The following is a 26,506-nucleotide window of genomic DNA, read 5'->3' on the forward strand; positions in this document are numbered from 1 at the left end:
GGGACAATCCCCAGGAGCCAGCTTCCAGCTCCCAGGACCTGCTCTCCATCCCCCACACCCTGGCACTTCCACACCAGTCGACCTCATCCCTGTCCTTCACACCGTCCTCGCCTTCTCCATCCCAACCACCATGCCAGCTCCCCCCCTTTTGTCACATCTGAAGCCACCACTTCCAACCTTTGTCTTTAGAGTAAGATCTCCATGCCTCACATCTTATTTTTTATCCACAAAAAAGGATCTGATAGAGGAACCTACCCCCTAGGGTTGTTTTCAGGGTTAAAGGTGATTGTCAGTTTTTAAAATATTTTTATTGATTATTTTATTTTATCTTTTCCATCATCATTTATCCCCTCCATGCCCTCCTCCCCCAACCCTCCCAATCACCACACTGTTGTCATGTCCATGAGTGCTCTTTCTCTTTATTTTGTCAATCTCCCCACCCATTTGTATTGATTTTAGAGAGAAAGGAAGGGAGAGAGAGAGAGAAACATCGATGAGAGAGAAACATGGATCAGCTACCTCCTGCACACCCCCTACTGGGGACCTAGCCTGAAACCAGGCATGGCCCAGGAATCGAACCAGGGACCTCTTGGTGCATGGGACAGTGCTCACCCCACTGAGCCACACCAGCCAGGGTGGTGAGTGTGCGTTTTAAGGACTTCATACAATTGAAGAAAATTGTCAGTACTAGGAAAGTATTTATTATTGTTACTATTCCCCGTTTTTCCTTCCTCCCTCCCTCTCTCTCTTGCTTCCTTCTTCCCTATTCTGACCCTTTTCCCTCTTCCCATCCACTCTCCCTTCCTTCTCCTTCCCTGTCTCCCTTCCCTCAGCCTGGTGTGCCCCCGCCTCCCTCACCTTGACAGCTTCCCCAGCCGTGAGTCATGGGAGTTTGCTCCCACACTGGCTCCCGAAAGCCTCCTGCTGGCAGAGGCGGACACAGGCCCGGGCGGGAGGCGGCGGCTGCCAGGCCGGGATTTGCCAGAAGGAGCAGCCTGGTGCTGGACTCAGATACTTCTAGGACTTGAACACGCACTTGTGGAGCCATCAGCTGTTATTCTGGGGAACTATAAGAGGCCTAAAGTCCCCGAGGACTGGGAGAGGATAAACATTGTATTGCCCATCTCTGCTAAAAGGGGAGAAAGATTGATTCTGGTCATTTTAAGCCATTCTTTTAATATCTGGGAAACTCTCCCCCAAGTCCTCTCCCAACCTGCGAGGGCCAGGGCTCTGGGCTGAGCCCGCTCGTTTCTTTCCCAGTTTGAATCTGACACCCACGGCCTTTTCCTCGCTTCTCTGCTAGACGCCGAGCTCCTGGAGGGCAATCCTCTGTCCCCTTACACTGAACTGACAGCCCCGTGCACGCGGTGAAGAGCATGGCCTCTTGGGGACAGGAACTGGCTCAGAACTTTGTCTATGTCCCCAGCCGACAGCACAGAAGCCAGGACTCCTCACAAACCTGGGGACGCTCTGCAGCCTAAATCTAAAGTCCCCCACATGGAAACAGGCCAGAGACATTCAATGCCACGGCCATGGGTGTGGCTTGGATTGACCTCAGGTAACCCCGGTTCTCACTGATGTGATACCTGATTATAATTAGGCTTTTCCAGTGAAGAACAAGCCAGCTCCTCCCTGTCCTGCTAAGAGGAGGCTGTACTCTGTGGAAAGCTCATTCCCCCACAGGGAGTGGCTGGTGAAAGATAATATTGCCTTTGGTCTTCCTCTTCTCCCCGAAACAATTGGAGGGGCCTTTCCTTTTCCCGTCTAGCTGGTTGGAACCCCCTGATTCCACTTGTGTGCCTCAGATCTCCCCTCCACGAGGGCTGCGTGGCTCGGCCAGCGGACGGGGGCGAGGGGGGGGGTGCGTTGTCTCCAGATTTCCGTGCCAATCTGGGGTGAGCAGCTTGGCATCTTGTTGAGCGTCTTGTTCTCCTCGAGCACTTTATGGACTCGTCTCCACCCCCACAGAACTGGACCCAGTGTGATCACAAGGGCCCTTCAGAGTGGAAAGACAGGTGAGGAGGTCAGAGTGATGCCACGTGAGAAGGACTCAACCCAACTGCTGACCTGGAAGATGGAAAAGGGGCCACGAGCCAAGGAATGCAGACCAGCCTCTGGAGGGAAACACAGCCCTGCTGGCATCCTGACTGCAGGCCAACGAGGCCTGCGCTGGACTTCTTAGCTGCAGAGCTGTGAGATGATGGATTTGTGTTGTTTAACAAGCCCCTGAGTCTGTGCGCCTATGTTACAGCCGCCGCCATAGGAGACAAACGGGCCATGCATGTTTGTGGAGGGGTTGGGCTGGAAGTGATTTCAGGGGCTCTTCTACCTTTGACAGCCTCTGAGTGGGGGCTCGGCCCTAACAAACAGCTCCTCCTAGAGCTGGGAAGGAGCACAGAAATAAGTGACAAGAAGTTACCTGTCGCTGGAACATAACAAGGGATCAGCCCAGGGCCAGAGTCTCAGCTCACACCTGTCTACCCACACCCATTGCCCTCCTGGAGCCCCCAGTCCAGCCAGCAGAGCCCCTCCCACCCCAGGATCCCCTCCTCAGGCCGGTGGCCTGGAGCCAACAGAGACATTGAACAGCCAGCCTCGCACCCATCCTCACAGCTCTGGTCCCTGCAAAGCTGCCCTGTTTGTGCTGTTGTATTTTTTATATATTTTTAAATTGTTATTTAGAGAGAGAAGGAGAGAAATAGATAGAAATATGGATGAGAGAGAAACATAGATTAGCTGCCTCCTGCACGCCCCCTACTGGGGATCCAGCTGACAACAAGGGCATGTGCCCTAACCGGGAATTGAACCAGTGAACTCTTCAGTCATAGGTCGACACTCAACCACTGATCCACGCCGGCCGGGCATGACCATTTATTTTAAAATATGAAAAATGAGAAGAAATATGAAGTATTGAGAACAATAGGCAGGAATCTCCACCGCCGTGCCCCTCCTACTCTCTTTCTCTCTCCCCTCCCCCACAGCTGCTCCACACTCTGGCTGCATTCCCAAACTTCTTGCAACAGAACCCTGCCGAACAACACACGAGCCCTTCAGTCCAAAGTGTGGTTTCATATCATCTCTTCAGGAGCCGTGGGAGACTTGGGGTGGGAAGGAGTCAGCAGGCGTGGAGGCTACTGGGGCTCGCAAGAGGCCATCACCCGGGGCCAAGGTCTCCCTCTGGGGATGGAGGAGTCTTAATATGGATGCTTGAGCGGGGTTAGGGTGGGGAAGGGGTAGCTGAGGTTTCTGAGCAGAGAGGGGAGGGGACACGAGGCCAGCCCCCCCTCCAGCCTGGGCCTCCTGGAAAACATGGATGGGGCACCGGGCGACTGCGGGCTAGATCTCTGCAGGGAGATGCCAGAGCCTTTGTCACCAACACTGACAGCTCCACAGCAGCTCAGGTGACAGACCTTTCAGGCTGCAAAGTCCCTTCTCATGCCACCTTCTCTATTTTTGTCGTAAGCACAGGCCTTCTACACCATTTTTAGCATTAATTTTTTCTTTAAATGACTCCACTATTCCCTTCAAGATATTTATATTTTAAAGGACCTCTTTTTTTTTTTTAATCACTATCTGTGGCAGAAACTTCTAAAGCTCACCCTTTTCAGTCCTCATCTGTTTCTGGGCACATGGAGAGGATAATCCCTGCCCCCACCCCGACCCCGCCACGCACACTCCCTTGAGTTGGGTGAGCCTCGGGATGTTTCTGGCCAATGGATGGTGGAGGAGGTGATGAGTATTTATTTTTTATTTCTATCTTCTATTTGAAGTTATTTTTATTATATGTTTCAGGTGTAGAGAATTATAATCTGACATCTGTATGCACGACAGAGTGATCACCACCAAGAATCTAGTTTAAACATCCATCATCATGTGGTTGACTCCTTTCACCCATTTGGCTGACTCCCAACCCCCTTCTCCTCTGGTAACCACTAAGATGTGTGCTTACTGAATGATTCCATATATTTCCTATCATTTTATACACTCTTTAGATATATCCATAGATCATAGATTTTAGACATGTGTGAAAGGAAGGACTCATAGCAAACTGATTGTAGTATTACCTCTAGGAAAGCACCTGAGATCAAGATGGGGAAGGGGGACAGTGGGAAAAAACAAACAAAAAAACCCCAAAAAACTTTAAATTTACCTCTATTCTATTGTTTTAGGTTCTCAAGAGGAAAATATACTCATATATTACTTATGTAAGTACAAATTACCTTTAAGATGAACATCAAAATGAAAAAAGGAAATAAAACTGGAAAATTATGTTGTAACTCTATGTGGAAGCATCTCAAATGTCAAGCTAAGAGGTTGTGCTTTGTGCTGCGGCAGCAAGAAGCTAAGGGTAATGTGTGAATGGTCATGACCAGGCCCATCTGGGTGGGGATAGCACCTGCTCCAAGGGTGGGTACAAGGCCTGGATGAACAGACAGATAAACGATGCCCAGGAGAGACTCTGACATCCTTCCTTCCTTCCTTCTCATCCTTCAGAGATGAACCTAAATAATAGCAGATCATTGACCTTCCATGGCCCATCCCTCTAAGTCCTTCCCCCAGCCCACTGTGCGTCTCCATCAAAGTTTCCTGTTGGACTTCTTCAGAACTCTCATCACAATTTATAATCACACCTGTGGGCTGGTTTTTTATTTTTATTTTTACCTGTTACTTATTTTTCCCACCTAATCACAAGTATATAAACATCACAAAGGCAGAGATGGGCCGTGTTGTGTCCACTGCTGTTTCCCAATGCCCAGTGGAGTCCCTGGCACAAGGTAGCGGAAGAATAGCGGTAGTAATAGTAATAATAGTAATAGCTACTATTTATTGACACTTACTAGTGGTCAGGCATGTTTTTACATGCTTTACATAGATTAATGCATTCAAATGTCATAATAGGCCTTTTGAGTGGACTTTAATATCATCCCCATTTTACAGATGAAGAAACTGAGGCATATAAGAGAGATTAAAAAACTTGACCAAGGTCACACAGTTTGTGTCAGAGCTGGGATTCCATGACAAAATCTTACTGACTGATGAATGAATTAATTAACACAATGCTGATTTGTGGTAACCCTGAAGTCCTTATAAATAGTGAAAATTGCTTTAGAACAAATGAGAATGATTAACCTAATGGGTAGAGTGTTTGAAGGGAGGTCACAGACTTCAGGAGGAGAGGCAGCTATTTTCCATTGAGAGGCAGGCCTGCAAAGAGGAGAAGGGTGCGCTGGCAGAGGCATGGGGAGCTCACCCAGCTCCAGACCCCATTTCCTGGTTCTTTAGAGAACACTCCTTGCTGCGCCCATGGCCAGAGCTTTGAGAAAAGAGTTCTGGGACCAGCAGAAAACCAGCCGGCCTGAGGAAGGCGTCGAAGTATGAGAAGCCAGCCTCTGAGTCAGGCAACAGATTTCTGTCTTGTCTTGTCCTTTAGCCGCCAGACCTTCCTGGAAGCCACGTCTTACCGAGTCTTATTAGATGGATGCCAGCAGCTGCCAGCCATGCCTCCGAGTGTGCAGATGTCAAGAGGAAAAATAATCACAGAATGAGGCAGCTAAACTCAGCGGGTCCTCACCATGTGCCAGGGACTGTGGAAGGGGCTTCAAGGAAATGATCTCCCTCAATTCTCATAACAACCCTGGGGGCTCCTTCAACACTCATTTTGTCAGTAGATAGTTATCAAGCTCCGCTACCTTGATGAGGTAAGTACTATTTTTAATTCTGTTTTACAGATGAGGAAAGAGACTTGGAAAGATTAAGTAATTTGCCCAAGTCAGATATTGGCAGCCTTAGAACTTGAACTCAGGTCTGCCCGATGCCAAAACCCTCCTTCATTACCTCTACTCTAAATTGTCTTCTAAATTTGGAACTATCATGTACTTCTATGTGTCAGGTACCGTATCATAATCAGCATTAGGAATTATTCAATGAGGTTGTGTCACCTGGCCCATAATAAATTGTCAATAAATATTAGTTGTGTTATTCTACACATTATCTATATATATAAAAGGCTAAGTGACCGACTGTCCATCCATCCAACTGACCGACCAGCTTGTACATATGATGCGCACTGGCAATTTAAAAATAAACGTTGACTTGCCCATGTGTGATACATCTAAAGCTCCCATTGAATTTCTTAATAGTATTACTCCTTCAGGCATGCCATGTCATAAATTAAAATTGAAAGTAGGTGCCATCACCATGCTACTGAGAAATCTTAATAGTAAATGGGGTCTTTGTAATGGTACTACATTTATTATCAAAAGATTGCGACCTAACATAATCGATGCTGAAGTATTAACAGGATCTGCAGAAGGAGAGATTGTTCTGATTCTAAGAATTGATTTGTCCCTGTCTGACACTGGCCTCCCATTTAAATTAATTCAAAGACAATTTCCTGTGATGCCAGCATTTGCGGTGACTATTAATAAATCCCAAGGACAAACTCTAGACAGAGCAGGAATATTCCTACCTGAACCCATTTTTGGACATGGTCAATTATATGTTGCTTTCTCCCAAGTTTGAAGAGCGTGTGACATTAAAGTTGTAAATACTTCATCACAAGGGAAATTAGTCAAGCACTCTGAAAGTGTTTTTACTTTTAATTTGGTATACAGGGAGATAGTAGAATACGTTTAATCAATTTATCAGTCATTGTTTTTATCAATGTTGTTTTTATATCATGTTTTTGTTGTTATTATATCATATTGTTATTGTTTATTTATTAATCAATTTATATATTACTAAAGGCCTGGTGCACAAAATTTGTGCACTGGTGGCGGGGGGGAAGGGGGGAGCGGGGATTGCCTCTCAGCCCAGTCTGCACCCTCTCCAATCTGAGACCCCTTGAGGGATGTCCAATTGCCCGCAGGGATCGGGCCTAAACCAGCAGTTGGACTAACCACTCCTCTGCCAGCCTGATCACCACCTAACCATTCCCCTGCCAGCCGGATCGATGCCTAACTCCTCTCCTGCTGGCCCGATTGCCTCCAACTGCCCTTCTCTGCAGGCCTGGTTACCCCCTACTGCCCTCCCCTGCTGGCCATTTGTGACAGCCATCTTGTGACCACATGGGGGCGACCATCTTATGCAAGGGCATGGTGGTCAATTTGCATATTACCTCTTTATTATATAGGATTTTCATATACATTTTACTAATTGTCTTTCATCTCTGACACTTCTATTATAGAGAAAGGGCAAATAGTGTTATTAAAATATTTCTTCTAATTAATTTCCTTTCAATGTGCACGAATCTGTGCACTGGGCCACTAGTATATTTATATATTGTGATGGTTAATTTTATGTGCCAACTTGGTGAGCCCACAGTACCCGAACATTGGGTTAGACACATCTGGATACTGCTGTAAGGGTTATGTTTTAGATCAGGTTAGCTTTGTTTCAGTAGCCTGAGTAAAGCAGATTACCCCCCTTCCTGGGTGGGCCTCATGCAATCAGTCGAAGGCCTAAATAGAAAAAGGCTGACCTCCCCCGAGGGAGAGGGAGTTCTGCCTCTGGTGGCCTTCAGCTCCAGCTGTAACATCAACTCTGCCCTGGATCTGGACCCTGCTGGCCTGCCCTGCACATTTTGGAATTGGCAACCTCCACAACCACATGGGCCAATTTCTTAAAATAAATCTCTCTCTTTCTCTCCCTCTATTATTCTAGAAATTTAGCTGCTAATGAACATTACAGCCTATAACTGCCACCAACATCTTCACTTGTATGGAAAGAGCTGATTTTCCTAATTTGGCTAGAAATTAATTAGAGATTAATCCTAGTTCTGCCCATTCCCTTCTCTCTCTGGGCCTCTTTCTCACCCACAGAAGGAGGTGCTCAGGGCCCTTTCATGACAAAGACAGGAATGAATGGACAAACCCCCCGGCGGTCGGATCCTCCCTTTGCACTTCCGTAGCTCAGTGCAGGCAGTGACAGTGGAGGGGTCCCAGTCCAGGAGCCAGAGATCCTGTGGGCTGGTCGCAGGTCACCACTCACCCACCAGCCAGGTGACCAGGGCCAGATCCCTTCCCCAGGTCCCAGCTATAGTTCCCTCCTCACCAGGACAGTAAGGAAAATAATTACTGAGAATTATTGCAAAAGTCAACATAAAATCCTGTATGTGATATTAGTTTATGAATAACAGGTATTATTTTTTTGTTAATCCTCACCCAAGGATATTTTTTCTATGAATTTTTTGAGAGAAAGTGGAAAGGAAGGAGGAAGTGATTGGAGGGAGTGAAGGAGAGAGAGAGAGAAAAAAGAGGAGAGAGAGAGAGAGAGAGAGAGAGAGAGAGAGAGAGATGTGAAAGACATTGACTGGTTGCCTCCCGCACACATCCCAACTGGGGCCGAGGATGGAACCTGCCACTGAGGTACATGCACCGGGCCACTCATATATTTACATACTGTGATGGTTAACCTTATGTGCCAACTTGGCTAGGCCACAGTACCTGGACATTTGGTTAGACACATCTGGGAATCAAACTCTCTTTAACCACTGAGCATACCAGCCAGGACATGACTGGAAGTTTTTCACTCTCAGATTCACTCTCAGAAAGAGATAAATAAGCACAAGCAGTGTCCGGGCTCTGCATCAGGGCAGGGTTGGCCCTGGGTGCCCTCTGGAGTCGGCCAGGATGGTTTAGTCGCTGTGCATGTGCCTGGGAGCTTCTGACAAGGTCACAGGAGCCCCGTCAATGGCAGAGTCATCTCAGCTCCAAAAGCTTGGTCTCCGTTTCTCCTCCTAACAACCCCATGAGGTAGGCAGCCGAGGAGGAAGGGGTTAAACTCGTGGCCACACACCACAGTAGAGGCCAAGCTGAGCTCCAACCCATCTGAACCCGAAGTCCAGGATCTGTCCCGCCCCATCACCAGCAAAGCCCAGCGCACAGTCAGATGTAACCTAATGATTCAGGAGCCAGGAGAGCCCAGTGACTCAGCCCCAAATCCTCATTCTAAAGCCAAGGCCTCTAATCACGGCGGAGGACCTGGGAGACAGAGGAAGACCAGACAGAGAAATCAATTTGAGAAAAAACAGGGAAAGCATCAGAAAGATTCTAATCAGAGAATCTGGCCGCCAGCAGAGCAGAGGATCATCTATCAAATGTCGCCCAGAATGCAAACTTGATGTATCACTTTTCCTGTTATCTTGGGGTTTGGGGGAAATGAAATACATTTTCATATGACTACACTTGGGCACCAACTCGTTCTGTGACATTGAGCAAGCCTTTCAGTATTTCCGAGCCTCAGTTTTCTCTACCATAAAAAAGAAAAAGAAAAGCTGGTACCAAATCAGGTTCCCAGGCTTCAGGCATTAGACTTCTGGGGCCCTGATTTTCTCCATGCGTGGTAACCACAGTTATTCTCGTTTACCTAATATTGTTTTTATGTGTGTTTGTATATTTAAAAAGGAAACCCCGCCTAGTTGGCGTGGCTCAGTGGTTGAGCCAGGAGGTCACGGTTCATTACCGGTCAGGGCAGATCCCTGGGTTGCGGGCTCAATCCCCAGTGGGGAGTGTGCAGGAGGCAGCCGATCAATGATTCTCTCTCATCATTGATGTTTCTCTATCTTTCCCTCTCCCTTCCTCTCTGAAATCAATACAAAAATATATTTTTTAAAAAAGGAGATCCCCTATCATCTCCTAAATGTAAAAACGAACCCTCTTACATTAATGATTCATAATAAATACATAATTGCTAGGATTTTAAAATTCTCACATGGCAGACCCTGAGAGAATTCCTTAGACACTGTGGGAGTCACAGCCTCCAGCTCTGCATCCCCCGCAGTGAGACCCCCGCATCCCTGCAGCACTGCTGAGTCTCAGGGTACCTGCTGGTCCCCCAGCCAGGCTGGGTCCCTCAGCTCGTCCCTATGGAGGTGATGGCTGTGCTCTCCTGTCATCATCAGACAGCCCGTCCATCACTCTCTGCTCAAAGGCAGTGTCTGAGCCCACAGGGGACTGGGTTGGAGCAACGGTGCCAGAGCCACTCCCTGTGTCAGCCTTGTCACCTCAGTCACACTGTCACTTCACTTTATCCTTAGAAGGAGGCTAATTTTTCTTCATTGAATAGAACCTTGAAAAATTATCAGTAATTTGGGTAAGAAAGGTAACATGGCATCCCAGAAAGTTGAAATCAAGGGAAGAATTTGTCAAGGGCAGAGACAGGGGGATGGTCACTTCATTCAATAGAATTTCCTTCCTGTATGCTATTCAGTATAATCATGATGGCCACAACTGGAATTTACTTAGTGGTTACTATTGTGTTAAGTGCTTTTTAAGCGTGATTTCATTCCATCTTCACAATCATTATTATTTGACTTTACAGATGAAGAATTAAGGTTCAGTGAGATTACCTGTCTCATCCAAGGACACACCTAGAAGTAGCAGAGGCCTGAACTTGAGTCTGTCTCCAGGGCCCATGCTCCCATCCCCAAGGACAGGGGCTCCTGGACCAGGCACCGTGGTCACTACTTCTCCAGGCCCAAGCTGACCACCCGCTCCCCCGATAGGCTCCGAACTAGGCCAGTGACCAACTGAGTACGGTTCCTGATAAGACACTGCAGTACATGCCTTATCTCTTTTGCAACCGTCCACTTCCTTTTGAGTCGCCCCCGCCCCCTTGCTATCTTTTCCTTCCTGATCTTTCCTGTGAGCATCACCAGGTTCAATGACCAGAGCACAGCCTTCATCTTCATGCTATGGCAAGCCAGCACCCTCCCCCTCCAAGGAGTGGCCGTGGCTCTGGGAGACCAGGAAACCTGGTGGCTTCCAGAATTCCAAGGTGGCACTGCAAGGAGAGAGCATCAGAGAGGGGCTGGCTCCCTCTGCTATACAACTGCTCCCCGCATGAAGCGTCCTCTGAATGAGTACTAACAGGATGGCACTGGGCATAGAGGGGGGAGACCCAGGCTTCCTCCTGGCCGTGCCACGAGGTTGCTGTCTCTGGGCCTCGGTCTCCTCACTGGCAACATGGAAATGACCGGCCTGTCTTACAGCCCTGGTGGGGATACAGAGAGTCTGTGGACAACACTCATGTATACATTTGAAATGAACATGCAGTGAACATGTCAGCAAACCCACATAAACTATTATGATGAAAACCAAGGCCTCTTTTTGGCAGTGGAGCCCACCTTTTCCCCTTCTTCCCTTTCATGGGGCGTGGCTTCCTTTAATGCTGATCTCCTGCTCATGCTATTTTTACTTTGTCTTCCCAGTCCCTCCAGATGCCATCTGCTCTCTCTGCTTCCATGCAAATGATAGGGAGTCTTTGGGACCCAAATCCAATTCCTTATCCTTTCGGATCTAACAGCCTGGGCTTCTGACTCAGCATGACCTGCAGTAGCCACCGCATGAACAGACCTGCAGCCTTTGCACTTCTCTCCTCACCTCTCTATCGCTTCCTCAGGGATCCCTGGCCAGCCTGGGACAGATGACAGGTGAACGGGTCAACTTGGACAGCCCAGCCACCTACTCCAACTGCCCCCATGAATGGGAAATGATGGACAAGCCAAGGGCTAGAGCAACAGATCAAGGAGATAAGAGTTCTGAGTGAAATATTCCTTGTCAAAAGCCAAGACATGTGCCTGGCGCAAGGCATCTCTGCCTGAGCCCCTTTTCCAGCTCAGAATAGGGATCAAAGAGTTCCCTAATCCAGTGGTCAGCAAACTGCGGCTTGCAAGCCACATGCTGCTCCTTGGCCCCTTGAGTGTGGCCACAAAGTTTCAATCGCACTGTACGTGCGCGCCCGCACCTGGTATTTTGTGGAAGAGCCACACTCAAGTGCCCGCAGTTTGCCGACCACTGCCCTAACCCCACGGATGGCTGTCCTGGGCAGGAGCCATGGAACTGTAGCCTCCACAGCAAACTCAAGGGCATCAGGTTTTTAGCTGCAAATAGGGAACACTGGGTCTGGGCTCACCTGTCCCAGGTGGACAGTGATTATAAATCTGACAATAAGTAAACAGTTTAACCCGGAGGAGCTTAACCCTAGGCTTTGACATTTAATTCTTTATCCTCCTGCCACAGGTCTTCCCCAATCTCCCCACCCTCTGGAAACTAAGACTGCCGCCTTCCCCAAAGCTGAATTCTAGGTGTTTCTAATGAATGAATGAATTAGTCGGTGAAGCACAAATAGACGTGACCCTCAATTAGGAAAATTAACACACATGACAGAACTCCATTGGAGTGAAAATTCACATCCCAAATGGTTGGCTCTTTAGCTCTATGTGCAATGAGGATGTAATTTGAATGACAAAAATTGAGTTTAGCCACAACTTTTCTGGAATACACATAACAGAGCATCAATCAAGGCCAGTTGGAAGCCTGAATCATAAGTCCTTTCTACAGAAAGGTCAAAGGTAACGATTTCCAGACTTTAATATGCATCAGAATCACCTGGAGGGCTCATGTTCATGCAGGTTCGGGGCTTTTCTCCAACCTGCCTTATCTCTGGGGTGGGCCAGGGGTCTGTATACTTATCCAGCTCCGTGCCTGGAGGCCTGCAGTCTGAGCCACACAGAGGGAGGCTTGGGGCTGGGCCTTAAGGCTGCAGTCCTCTTCTCTGAAGGCAGCTTCCCGAGAGCTTGCGAAGTATGGAGGGTCAGTCCCTGGCCACTGCCTGGAGGAGGCCATCAGTGCAGACACCCCTTTTCACCCAAGAGTTGGACCCCCTCCTGTGACTGAGAAATCTGCCCATGAGTACCCGGGATATAACATACAAGCCCCTCTTAATCAGCAGGCTCAGAAGGCTTCTCCCATTATGTGGATGGGAGGACAGTGGACAAGCAGAAAACACTTGCCCAACAGCAGCTGGCGGCTCAGATGGGCATGTGGGCAGAAGCTGGTCTTTAGGTCGCTCGCCAGTGGCTGCTCAGCCTCCAGTTCTCTTCTAAGTGGCCCTTCCTTCAGGTGTGACCATGAGAAAGAATCAGGGCCCCGTCATAGCCTGTCCTCAAACTTGGCCTTCGCCTTTGCACTGATCACGGTGGGTAACTGCATATCACTCCTCGATGTTTGTTGTCCCAGCTGGACGGTAGACTCTGCGAGACAGGGACCGTTTCATACATGGGGATTTCCAGCACCCACCCCAGTGCCCAGCACATAGTAGGGAGTCCATAAACATTTATTGGATGGATGGACAGACTAGTGACAATAGCTGCCCTATGTAAGAGAGAACACGAACATTGAAAAAGAGGGGTTGTCCACGGCTAGGAACAAATCTACACCGTGGGGCCAAGTCTACACCACCAAGGCAGAGGGAACCCACTCTCTCAGGTCTCAAAGTCTGGGATTGGACCAAACGGGCTCTGACGAGCCTTCCCACTCACAACAGACTATATATGTTTAAGTTTTATTCAATGAGTTTAGGGCAGTGATGGCGAACCTTTTGAGTTTGGCGTGCCAGCATTTTGAAAAACCCTAACTTAACTCTGGTGCCGTGTCACATATAGAAATTTTTTGATATTTGCAACCATAGTAAAACAAAGATTTATATTTTTTATACTTATTTTATATATTTAAATTCCATTTAACAACAAAAAAAATTCAACCAAAAGAATGAGTTCGCGTGCCACCTCTGACACGCGTGTCATAGGTTCGCCATCACTGGTCTAGAGGATGGAGAGACTAGAAAGTGGCTCAACAGTAAACTTCCACTTTTCGAAAAGGGGTGGGGGTCCCTGAGGCCACCCAGCTTTATGGTTTCACATCGCCCTCTAGTGACCAGGACATGTCACTATGGCTTGTGATTGAAAAACGGCTTAAGTTTATAGGCCTGGCTTGAGTATAATTAATAACTTGCATATGTATGAAATGTATTAAATCCATCGAGACATCCTTTAGCCATTCAATGACACTCAGTGCCTAGTATGTGCCCAGAACAGTGCCCGGTGACAAGATACAGCAATGAGCCCGTTGGATCTGTCCCCTGCCCTGTGTGTATCTTACAGGGGGCATGGGCATTCAGTGATCACACAACACTGGGTGAAATTCCACTGCGACAACTGTGGGAAGGAAACATACAGAGAGTATGGACCCTCATACTCTCTCAGAAGGCTTCTCTGAGGAAATCATGCTTAGCTTGGAACCGAGTGATGAGAATCAGTCAGGCAGAGGTGGGAGGGAAGGAAGAGGCAAAGAATTCTCGATAAGAAAGCTCCGTGCGCTTGAGGAAGAGAGAGGAGGCAGGTGCCTGGCATAGAGAAGGGCTCAGGAAGACAGTGAAGATGTGGTATCATCACCACCATCACGTTCCCATTAACGGGACATGAGTTGCTGTGGTGACAGCTTCTGGATAGTGACAGAGAAAAGGAGGCGGGTGGCCAGGGGGCATTCTGCAGGACAGAGGGGGCTGTGGGGACAAGCACCAGGCAGGACATGCAGTGGCCTGTGGGAGATGCGGGAGCACACAGCTGCTGCAGCCACCAGCGCTCAGGAGCAGCTGCTGGGAAGTGTGTGAGAGGTCACCAGGGCCTCCCTGTCCAGGAGAGAACCAGGCCTGAGGATGGTGGCCTCACAGCAGTGAGTGACACCTCCTCTCCCTCCTCCCTACACTCCGGTGTGGAGGAGCTCCCTGCTCCCGAAGGCGCCAGCCTGCCTACCCTCCCCACCAGCCTCAGACACGCCTCCAGGTCACTGAGGGAGGGTCCTCTCTCAGCCTGTGGGTACTTCCGTCCTGGGATCCATCTGCCATTATCCTAGGGGTGGGGCTCCAGGGACCACTTGGACGAGCTATGCATCCCACTGGACCCTGCCCTCCCTCCACGCCCCTCCATCCAGACCCACAGCAGCTTCCATGCTGAACTCCTGACATCTCTCCCCCCTGGGGCTCACCCACAAACTCTTCCCCCTTCAGGTCCCCTTTCCCTTCCTCCTAGCCTGTCCAACGGCCGCTCATTCTCCAGGTCTTAGTTTAGACACCTCCTCTCCAGAAACCATCCACGTCCCCACCCCCCGACCTCGCCTTCTGCACGTCCCCATTGGAGCATTTTGATTGCCTGTGTCCTTTCCATCGCTCCAGCAGACGTGAGCGTGTAGAGGTCAAGGACTATGCAGATCCCATTTCTCCTGTATTCCCAGCAGCTAGAAGGTGCCCAGAATTATCCCTTAAGTAAATAAATGAAAGAAAATAAATTACAGCTGCTCCTCAACTTATAATGGGGTTAAGTTTCCATAAATCCATGGTAAGTTAGAAATGCATTTACTACACCTAACCTGATGAACATCATAGCTGAGTCTAACCTCCCTTAAACGTGCTCAGAACAGTCATTATTGGGACATAACCCTATCGTAAGTCAAGAAGCATCTGTAATTGCCATCTTCTCACTCACACCAGAAGCAGGAGACACGGACGGGTGTTTTGCAGACATGATGGGAATGCAAAACCAAAACACAATATCCAAAACAATGCTGGCAACACAGCAGTACACTGCTGAGAATCGGCTGTTTACCCTCGTGATGGCGGGGCAGCTGCTGCCCAGCATCAGGGGAGAGTATGGTACCACATACTGCTAGCCCAGGAAAAGACCAAAGCTCGAAATTCAAAGTACGGCTTCTACTGAATGCATATTGCCTTCACATCATCGCGAAGTCCAAAAATCGCTCTGTGAAACCGTCACAGGCCGGGACCCTCTGTAGTCCAACCCGGGTCGCCTGCTGTTCACCGCCCTGAAGTTTCGCATTTCCATCCGGCCACCCTCCCTGCCCTGTCTAATGGGGCCTGCTCACTGCATTACTGGATGAGAGAAAGAACACGGTCCCAGCCCAGGCAATGACTCCTCAACCTTATTACTTGTGGCAGCTGTTGGTGTCTCCTAACCTCTCTGGGGAAGGCAGAGGGAGAAGCAATAAGGAGCTGTCTGCGCTTCAGGCCTATTAGACATTCCAGCCACCACCAGCACTTGTTTTCCTGGTGACTAAGAGTTGGGCTTCTTTCTTGCCAACTTCCACAGCACTCGGAGGCTTGGATCTCTCAGGGTGAGTCTACAAACCACCACAGACCCAAGGCCGAAAGCCTTACCTGAGGTAGCCCCACTCTGAATCAGCTTATTCCCCACGCTGCATGAAAAAGGGACCACTGCTCCTGTTCAGTCCATGGCAAAGGCCTACTGTGTGCCAGGCTGTGTTAGGTGCTTTGGGTCCATGGAGAATATGTTTTTCTCCTGCCCTCTGCAGAGCTAATATTCTAGCAGGAAATACAGAACTAAGCAGCATATTACATGATTATTCAATGACAATTGTCATGTTAACAGAGGAGGAGAAGTGCTAGGGGCCAAGAGAACACAGCCTGAGTGACCTGGGGTCACCTGGAGGTCAGGGCAGCGGCCCTGAGGCTGTGACCTTTAGGATGAGAGCTGAGGATGAGCAGGTGTTAGTTAGGCAAAGAAGGGGAAGGCATGTGCATATGCAATGTGTGTGTGAGTGCTTGTGTAGGTGCATGCAAACATGTGCGAGCATATATAATCACAGATGTATTGTGTGTTGTATGTGTATGCATGTGTGAGCGTATGCCACATATAGTGTATACATGAATGTGCGTGCATATGAATGCGTGCGCGCGTGTGTACATGTGTGTGTCACTCATGTGTTATGTCCAGGTGTGCAGGTGCATGTGTGTGTGTCCCGAGAGCACGTGTGTCTCTGGTAGAGGCTGTGAAGGATATTTCAGGGCTTCTCTATACAGAGCAATGGAGCAGTGGTTCTTAAACCTCTCTCAGCTGGTGGATCACTCCAATAACAATAAGAGCTACTCCATGTTCACTGTGCTGTTGTCATTGAGCCAGACTCTTAAAGTGTGTCCTCTCAGTGCTCCTCCAGCAGCCCCAGGAGGCAGCCACGGTTACCGCCCCATTTTGCAGAAGGAGAAACAGAAACTCAGGGAGAAAAAGGGACTTTCCCAAGGTGGCCTAGTGAGTTAGTTTGGAGCTGTGATTTGGAGTCTGTGACTCCAGAGCATGTATTCTAACCCACGGAGCTCTTTCCTGTCACCCGGGCAAGGAACATAGTGGGCCAGCCCTGTGGCAACACCCTCCCAGCAGTGAATGGAAAAGGTCTTCAATGAAGCCCTGCCTCAGTTCAGGGTCACATGACCTTGGTAAAGGCCCTCCCTCTCTGTGCCCTGCCATTCTATGGGGGCAGCTTGTGTGGGCTCTACCACCCACACTCTGCAGGCAGGTTATGTCATCTCTCAAAAGCTGTTTCCTCGTCTTCAAATGGACCTGATAATGGCGCACTCCAGACAGTTGTAGGGATCCAGTGAGTTCACGCACCCAAAATGTCCAGCCGGGGACGGCCTGGTAAGCAGGCTCAATACACTGTCGCTGGCACTGATGCTGAGGGACCCAATGGCCCTGCGTTCCAGTGTCCATTCTGTCTCCTAGTGGTCATGTGACCGTGGCAAAAATTACTTAGCTGTTGAATTTTCCTCACTTATCCTCACCGGTACCAACTTCATAGGCTTAACGGAGGAATAAATGAGCTAATGCACTTAGCACAACGTGTCCTGCAAGTGCTATTTACATATGTTGTATTATTTACATGTGTTGTGCAATATTTTAAACAAGAATCATTTGGGGTCTAATTTTGTCCCAGTTTAGGGCTTTAGAAGCAAATGCAAGGGTCCATCTGGTTTGACAGGTTTGCTAGATATTGGAATGTTCGTAAAATTCTTTCTAAAAACCAGACCTGGCTCGTGGGTCAATGGAAAGTCAGTCTCCCTTTGGCTCTGAGGCTGGCAGTTGAGTCCAGTTTATTCTGGTGCTGGCTCACAGTCCAGCCAGGTTCAGGCCATGACCATGAGTAAGTGATTCCCCTTGCCAAACACTATAATCATGGTCATATTCTAAATATTTATACTACAAGAAACCAAACCTGCCCAACCTTCAGAGGTCACTCACTCACTCAGTGCAGTTCATTCATTCATCCAGCTCTGAATTATTGACCATGCACCCCATGCCAGCAGTGGGCATGCTGGTGGCTGATGGGATAGAAACCTTGGTCAGTTTGGGAGAAAACTGAACCAGGGTCCTGAGGGATGGTATCTGCTCCCAGGCTGTGCAGAGCCCCAAAAAGAATGGAGGCCTGTGTGTCTGGTGCATCTTGCAGGGGGGGCCTGTCCCAGCTCGGAAAGCTTAGGGTCATCTCAGCCACCACACGCATTTGCCAGGTGGGGAAACAGGAGCCCAGAGAGAGAGGGAGCTGCTGAGATCACTCTCCTGACTCCTGGGCCATCACTCTCACAGTGAGCCCTGCCACATTCCCAGGACTTCTGGCCCACCTCAAACAGAATAGAGGGTCCCAAGACATTTTAGCCCACAAGCAGCCTCAAGCATAGTGACAGTAAGAATAAAAAAGCAGCCTCACTAATAACTGTATTTACCATTTACTAAGCGAGGACTTGGTGACAGGGACTTTGTGAAGCATTTATATGCCTATCAATTTAATACTCAAAATTACCTCATTGCGTAGGTCATTATTACTGCATTTTACGGAAGAGCACACTGAGGCTCAGAGAGGGGAGGGGATTTTCCCAGGATAACAGAGCTAGAAGTTGCAGAGCCACAATTAATCTTCATGCTGCCTGACTTCAAACTCCATACTTGTGGCCACTATGCAATGTCCCTCAGGAAGATACCAGGCACAGGGTACAGCCTGGCTACCACTTCTCCTCAGCTCACCCAGGCTGACAGTGGTTTGATGCATGCAGCCAGGAGGAAGGAAGGAGGAGCAGGAGAGTAGCAAAGAGGTTTGAAATCTAGTCCTAGGACTGAGCACCCACTACAATATAGGACTGTGCCCAGCTCAAGAGTAATGAAGACGGAGAGTGATGGAGAGCTCACTGTCTGGCAAGGAGAGGGAGGGACGGTGCACGGACCACTCCAGTGTCTGTCCCAGGCTTAGGGTGCACCAGGTGCTGTGAGACAACTCATGTCATGTGACATGGAACCAACCATTTCCTCTCTTCTGGAGAGGGAGTCCAGTACAGTGAGTAAGCACATGGCCCTCTGGAGCCAGAATGCCCCAGGGTTAAATCCTAGCTCTGCCTCTTACCAGGCATGTGACCTCATACAGTATTAGCATTTATTGAATGTCACTTTTCACTTCTATAAAATCAGGATAATGATACCTACTTTCTAGTGTCATTATGAAGACTAAATGAGTCACTATTTGGAAGGCACTTGGAACAGTACCTAACCCATAGTAAGAACTGTTACAATTTTAAAATTATGTATTTTGAAATAAAATATTTTTGGCCGTAAAAGAGCAGAATACCTGACCCAAAGTGGCTTTAATAAGAGAGTTTTATTAGCATCTTCCATAACAAAAGCCATCTGAAGGACAATGGCTCCAGGCTTACAGATGTCCCAAGAAACTCAGAATTTTCTCCTCCCCGTTCCCAATATCCTCCGGATGTCACTGACGCCTCACCTCATGTCCCACGATGGCTGCAAAGCTCCAACCATCGCATCCTCACAAAGCCACATGGAAACAAAAAGGGAGAGACACGGAAACTCTCTTGAACATAATGCTTTCTTATGAGGGAGGAAAACATTTCCTAGATGCCTCCCAGAAGACTTCCTTTATCTATCATTAGCCAAAATAGGGTCATGTTGTCACCCCAGCCGCTATGGAAGCTAGAAAAGCAAGAGCCTGGCATGTTCAGTCACTGCCCAGAGGTAGGCCCTCCAGCAAGGAAGATGGGAGGTCGAGGAGCCGTTCCAGGGCCAGTCAACCGGCCTTACAGGATAGTCTTGGGAAGAGAACGTGAGAAGACGTACAGGGATACTGTGAGTCAGCCACTTCCACTGCACACGTGTGAGATATTGTTCTCATAAACGACAATAACAACAGCAACGCACATCCCCATGGATTAGAGGTAGAGTCCACAGAAAAGCAGGATGCCAATAAGTCCAGGTATTTCCCCACGGACAGGGCCGGCAAGGGAAACATGAAAGGAAGCCAACTGCCTGAGCGCCCTGACCACCGCAACTGACATTGTATGACCTCGTAATAACTCAGGCCCAGGGAACAATTGGTCACTCACTTCCCCTCTCAGTTGGGCAGGTTATAAATAGGCCCCAAGAGCATGAAAATGAAGTAGAATTCCTCCAAGAGGAAAAAAAAAAACACGTTTATTTAGAAAACACTTGGATGGGCCATTTTGTAGTGAAAAGTCAGCCCTCTGGCCACAGTCTCCAGCAGGAACCACCGTTTTCTACAGAGACCCGGAGAGCAACTATTTTAGGAATTGCAGACAATATGGTCTCTCTAGCAACTACTGCACTTTGTGAAGTGTGGAAGCAACCATGGACCATATGTCAACAATGGATGTAGCTGTGTTCCAATAAAACTTTATTTATACAAACAGGACAAGGACCAAATTTGGTCCCCAAGCCGTAGTTTGCCAACCCCTATTCCACATGGCAAGTTACACAAAACAGCAGCCTAGGCCACGGGTCTCAAAGTCAAGTGCACATGGGGCCAAGAAGTTAATACAGAGAAGTGAAACAGGTTGGCTCGGGTCTGTGATGAACCCATGACTCAGAACTGGGCAGTTGCAAAAACCAATGTTATCATATCCTCCAAGTTTTTTTCAGGACAACCAGAAATGCAGAGAGCTTCCAATTCTTAAACGTTAGCAACCAATTCAAAATTTTAAACCCGATACAGACCAAACAAAACTCATCTGGGGCTAGCACAGCTTGCGCGGGCAGCCAGCATGTGACCTTTGGCCTGAAAGATCATCCTCTTTGAGCAACGTGCTATGACAACCAAGTACACATGACACATTTGAGTGGCACGATCCAGGAAACTTAACACAAAGCCAGTCTGACCTATCGGGAATGGAATGCACAACACCACCATCCTGCCTGGGGGCCGGGCATATGTGGGAGCCCAAACCCAGAATACCTGGCCATTAGCCTGTCTGTTCCGTGTTTCTCTTCCCACCTCATTCATGCCCTGCTTCCTCTATACGGTGGTGACATCAGCAGTGTCTGGGACATCAGACTCTGTGTCACCTTCCTCACACACACCTTCCCGGCACACCTCAGAGGAACCTTGAGGTCATGTGCACAAAAGCACTTGGCAAACCATAGAGCCATGTACACTTCAACTTGACCTGTGTCTGGCTTCCACAGACCCAAACGCTAACTCAGAGGCTCCTATAATAAGTATATTCCATAGAGAAGGGTCCAAAACCCTTAGCACCACGGCAAGCAGGACAGACACACAGCAAAAGAACTCAACCAGCTTCCCTGCTGGTACAAAGGGTAGCCTGCTGGTACCCTTCTGCTGTGTCCACAGTGCTCCCAGGAAGCTGGCACCACCTAAATGCCCCAGGGAAGCAGACAGCTCAGCATGTGGCCCGTTTCCTTGGCTGTCTTTTAGCTGCTCACATGCCTATTCAGTGACTCCTTTACTCTTCCCACCAGTTCCTGTAAATCTGAGGCATCCCAAGTTGCTGGGAGCAACTCTGTTGCCCAGATGAGTTCTCCATCATCTTCCACCTCTGCCTTTTTTCATCTCTCTGCAAACCACCTTCAGCTATATCTTGGCGGGGGGGGGAGGGGGGGGCCCAGGAGGGGATGGGCAAGGGCAAGAGGACAAAACAAAGAAGGAGAGAGAGAAGAGCAGTGCAAGCCTTCTAGCTCAGACCTTGCCCAACCCCATGTCCACTGAATCCAATTCTGTTCAAATTAACTGCTGGCTCAGCAGTTTTCCAATCTGTCCTCAATTTCTGTGCTTCCTCAGAGCTGGCTCAGGGACCCCGGTAGGGGGATGGAGAGGGATGCCAGGGCAGGGGTGACTTCAACAGAGCAGCTCCATCTTATCTGTTTTGTGTACTATAGTCCCACATAAACTGTAATTGAAAAACTGATTCCAATGCTAAAGAAAATGTTTGAAAACTCATGCACTAGCCACTGTGCCCAGATCAAAGCTCCCACATAGAAGAAGCATATAGGCTCACTTGAGGGAAGCGATATTATTTGGCAAAGGGTAACTCAGGAACAATTGGACTAAATTTTTGTTCAAAATAAAAATAGCTTTACTGAGTTTCAAATGGGGAAAAAAGTGTGTCCATACTATTCATAAATATCTATATATATAAAAGCCTAATATGAAAATTGTCCCCTCAGGAGTTCGACTGGGAGACCAGGAGGTCAATCGCTCACTATAATGTGAGCTGACCACCAGGGGGTGACATGGAATGAAGGAAGGCCCCAGCTGGCAGCCAGAAGGCCCTGATTGGCCCTGATCGCCAGCCAGGTCTAGGGATTCTTCCCATGCACAAATTCTGTGCACCGGCCTCTAGTCTGTTTATAACTGCCTAGTGGCGAAATGGGGGAACATGTCTAAACTTTCACACTCCAAGTAGGTTATGAAGCATTTCTCAAAGCTGTCAGGAGGCTCTGTTCATTGCTGCTTAGTGACTGGACCACCCTTGGGCACCCCAGGACCACCGATGGGGCAAAAACTTGTCCCTCAATTTCAGCTTTCCCCAGTGTGGTCTGCGCATTGTTCCAGGGGATAGGGAACCCCAGGTCTTTTGGGCGAGCACAGGGAGGAGGCTGGCAAGACCTCCCACGTGGAGCCCGCAGGGAGAGGCCAGCGGGAGTGAGGGATGTGCTGTCAGCTGAGCTCACACAGCCTACTGCTGACTCAGCTGACGGCTCAAGCTGCCTGGAATTGCAGGTGTGAACCCTGTGCAGCTCTGAACACAGAGAAGGCATTAACCAGATCATTTTAGAATCGTACATTCTCAGACTGTCAGACACACGGCCTCTTCGAAACTCGGGCCTGGAGGGCACAGAGGCTTCGGTTCCATTAGAGTTAGGTTCCCGGGTTCTGCAGACAGAATTCAGGGCCCCTGGAAGGCTCTGGCTAAAGGAAATGGACTGCAGGGTGTGGGCCAGCTCAGCTCACAAAAGGAGGCAAGGAGGAGGTTTAGGATGAGTGCAGAGCAGACAGCAGACGTTACCTGGCAGCCCGGCCCAGAACTGGAGCTATAATCAAGTCCCGAGGATTTCTGCTCTCCACTGATAAGCTCAGGATTCCAAGTCCCAGAAAGGAGAAGTTCCAGCCGAACCTTCCCTGCCTCACCAGTGTGGTTTGAAGAAACCTTCAAGCACTTTAGCGAGAGAAGAAGACGTCTGATTTACCGGTCCACTGAGGCCATAAACACCAAGCTAGAGAACTCCCAAAGGCAGCCAGGGCTCTCGGGGAGTGGGAACGCTGCCTGGGACCATAAATAGTGGACCTTTACGACCATGCGCTGCGGGGCTGGCGGAGGATTGGCGGGGATGACCCACATAAAGGGCTACAGGTACTGCCTGGCACGCAGGAAGCCCTCCACTGCCAACAGTGCCTCTCGTAGCTCACCTAGACCCCCTCGACGGCGTGCCTGGCCAGCAGTGACCTCTAACCCAGACCCCTGCACCTTGCGGACCCTGATCCTAAGCTACCTCGAATGTAGAGACTGCTTGGCTGGGGAACATTAGGAGGTTTACTGACCCCAAGTACATCCTACGCAGCTGGGAGTCCAGCAACATCCAGATGGCCAGAAAGAGATTGTCGCATGGATGCCGCTCTCATCATTCTTCTGATCACGGCCTATCTGCCGCCTGCCTCTCCTCTCCTCTCATCAGTCTGAGTGAGGTTCTGGGTCCTGGCAGGTTATCTTTATCACGCCCTGAAGTCAGGAGAGGAGAAACAGAAACTCTTAACAGAAGACAGACTCAGAGCCTCATCTCCTCCTCAATATTCTGCTGAGTCAGGAGCAGACTCCTTGGATCTTCCTGCCAAACCTCAAAAACTCTCGAAGCCTTTGCCAGGGAGGACACGCCCACCTGCTCCCCTGCTCACAGCTATCGCCTATTACAGGGCTGCTGCAACCCTCTGGTGTCCTAATTGGAGGCATATTCTAACTTTAAAATCAATTGTGTGGAAAGGGGAGGGTAAATAGCAAGCCATTCTGCAGTGGTCTGGCCCCTCAAAGCCCCCCTGCCTGGCGGTCATCCGCCGGGCTGATGGTGCAGACCTGAAGCTTGTCTCTGGGCTCACTTTCATTTCTATGTTGATATTTGATGGGAGCAGCAGGGCCCTAAGTCAGCAGCTCACGTCTTCAGCGTGGACACCTCTAGCTTCTCCCTCTAAGCCGGCCAGTTCCATCATTTGCTCATTCAACAGACATATGCTAAGACCCATGAGGAGCCACTTCCAGCGTGATCGTTGAACAGGAATCCTGCTATTGTTTACGGAGGGCCGCCGATAAACGGACACAGCTGTGGGCTCTCTCCATGCGATTCCGCTCATCACCGCAGCAGCCCTGCGGAGTCTCTCGCTCTATTCTTTCTGTAGTAACTAGTATTTGTGCTGCTGGAGCAACTGGAAAGTTTTCAGTACAGTGCACTAATCTGCTCCCGTTTACCTTGCCCGTGATGCTCTGTTGCCCTCAGAAAAAAGCTAATAAATGAAATCACGTGGCTGGAATTGGGCTGAGGGGCAGGCATGGCCCTGCCTGAAAGGGTCTCAAATCCTGGGTCCCTTCCTGCGCAAGTCAAGCCTTTGCCTGCAGTGTGAGGCGGACCGATGAGAAAGCCCAGTCTTCTGACCCGCTGACTCCGGTTCCAGAAGCAGCAGTGCCCAGTGAGCACTGAAGTCAGAGCCCACGACAGCGCCTGGGGAGGAGGAGTGGAAAGCGGAGGTGGGGTGGGGGGGATCAGCGATGGCTACCCTGAGTCCGATGGCCTCCCTTGGACCTGAGTTCGCCACCCAGCCTCTCAGATCCCCCGCAGGGCCCAGGACTCTGTGTCTGCGGGATCTGCCCACCGATGACTCTCCCGGCAGGACCAGCTGTTTGGCTGTGTTTGGACTGTCACCCAGCCAAAGCGGCTTGGTGGCACGCCCAGACTCCAGCCCAGCAAACACACCAGGCCTGGAGCCCGCGCCAAAACTTTTTAAATACATAATTTGAAGCAAACAGCCAATCAATTTAAAAATACTCCAAGCAAAGAGCCAATGAAATTTGGAAACAAGGAAAACTGAAAGTAAAAGGTAAATTGATGTAGTCATTCATAATTTAAACTTTTCCTTTCTTCAGGGAGGATTTAAGATGTCAAGAGCCAATTATTTTATGTAAAAAAACAAACAAACAAAAAAAAACAACAACACCACAGCTATACTTGCAGGTCATCCAGACCAGGGTTTCCCAGTGGAAACAAGGAAAACTGAAAGTAAAAGGTAAATTGATGTAGTCATTCATAATTTAAACTTTTCCTTTCTTCAGGGAGGATTTAAGATGTCAAGAGCCAATTATTTTATGTAAAAACAAACAAACAAACAAAAAAAACAACAACACCACAGCCATACTTGCAGGTCATCCAGACCAGGGTTTCCCAGCGTGCATGTACCGACCTCACAGTTTTGCCATACGCCAATACCGCCTTCATAGGTTTTTTTAGATGTTCTCATCTACAGACACACATGTAAGAAAATACACTATATCACTGCCATAAATGGGAAACCAGGATGACTTGTCATAGAAAGGTAACCATAAGAATAAACAAAATGAAAACAAATCAATCTGATTAAATCCTTATCTCAGTAGAGACAGACCATCTAAGGAGAGCTGAGCCTGGAGTCTGCTCTCATGCTGTAAACCAGTGGTTCTCAACCTTGCCTGCACATTAGAATCACCTGGGGATCTTTTTTAAATCCTGATTTCGGGGCCTCATCCTCTGGAAATTCTGTTTCTTTGTTACTAATGTTGTGTCCTCACCCCATAACAAAGAAACAGAATTTCCAGAGGATGAGGCCCCGAAATCAGGATTTTAAAAAGATTCCCAGGTGATTCTAATGTGCAGCCAAGGTTGAGAACCACTGCTGTAAAAAAAGTAAGACCAGGCCTTTAAAGGAGTTAGCAATAGATTAACGCCACTTGGAGACATTCACCTGTCCTTAATCGGGAGGATTAAACTGTACCCAATTTTCTACTCTGTGATTTAATTGTTTTTAATGTTGTGATAATTAGTCACAGGTTTAAAGAAATCATGATCCAACCCAGCCCTCTCCTTTTCCAGAGGAAGCTGGGGCCCAGAGACAGGTGGCGACTTGTCCGAGGGCACACAGCAAGTGAATGCACAGCCGGTACCCACCCCGAAGTGTGTTCGGTGAGACTGGGCCGCAGAGCCTTAAACCAGCACCCCTGGAAAGTCTTATATTTGCCCTTCACCGTGACTGAAGACCAGTCTTGATCCACTTTATTTTGGATCAAGAATAAACCGAAATCCTTCCCAAACTGGCAAAACGGGGATCCCTCTCACCAGCCCAGCTCAAAATGTTTCATTTTGTTCCTGCTTTCTCCAACCACTCCTTGTCCATGTGCTATAGAAGTTCTTGCAATAGAAATATCTACTAAGATCCCAAATAAAACCTAGAAAGTTTGTAGAGACTACTGAACATCCGAGAACTTAAATAGGATCCTTAGACAACCTGCTACAATAAGGGAATCAGGG

This window comes from Myotis davidii, unplaced genomic scaffold, assembly GCF_000327345.1.
Source record: "Myotis davidii unplaced genomic scaffold, ASM32734v1 scaffold18, whole genome shotgun sequence".
NCBI lineage: Eukaryota > Metazoa > Chordata > Mammalia > Chiroptera > Vespertilionidae > Myotis > Myotis davidii.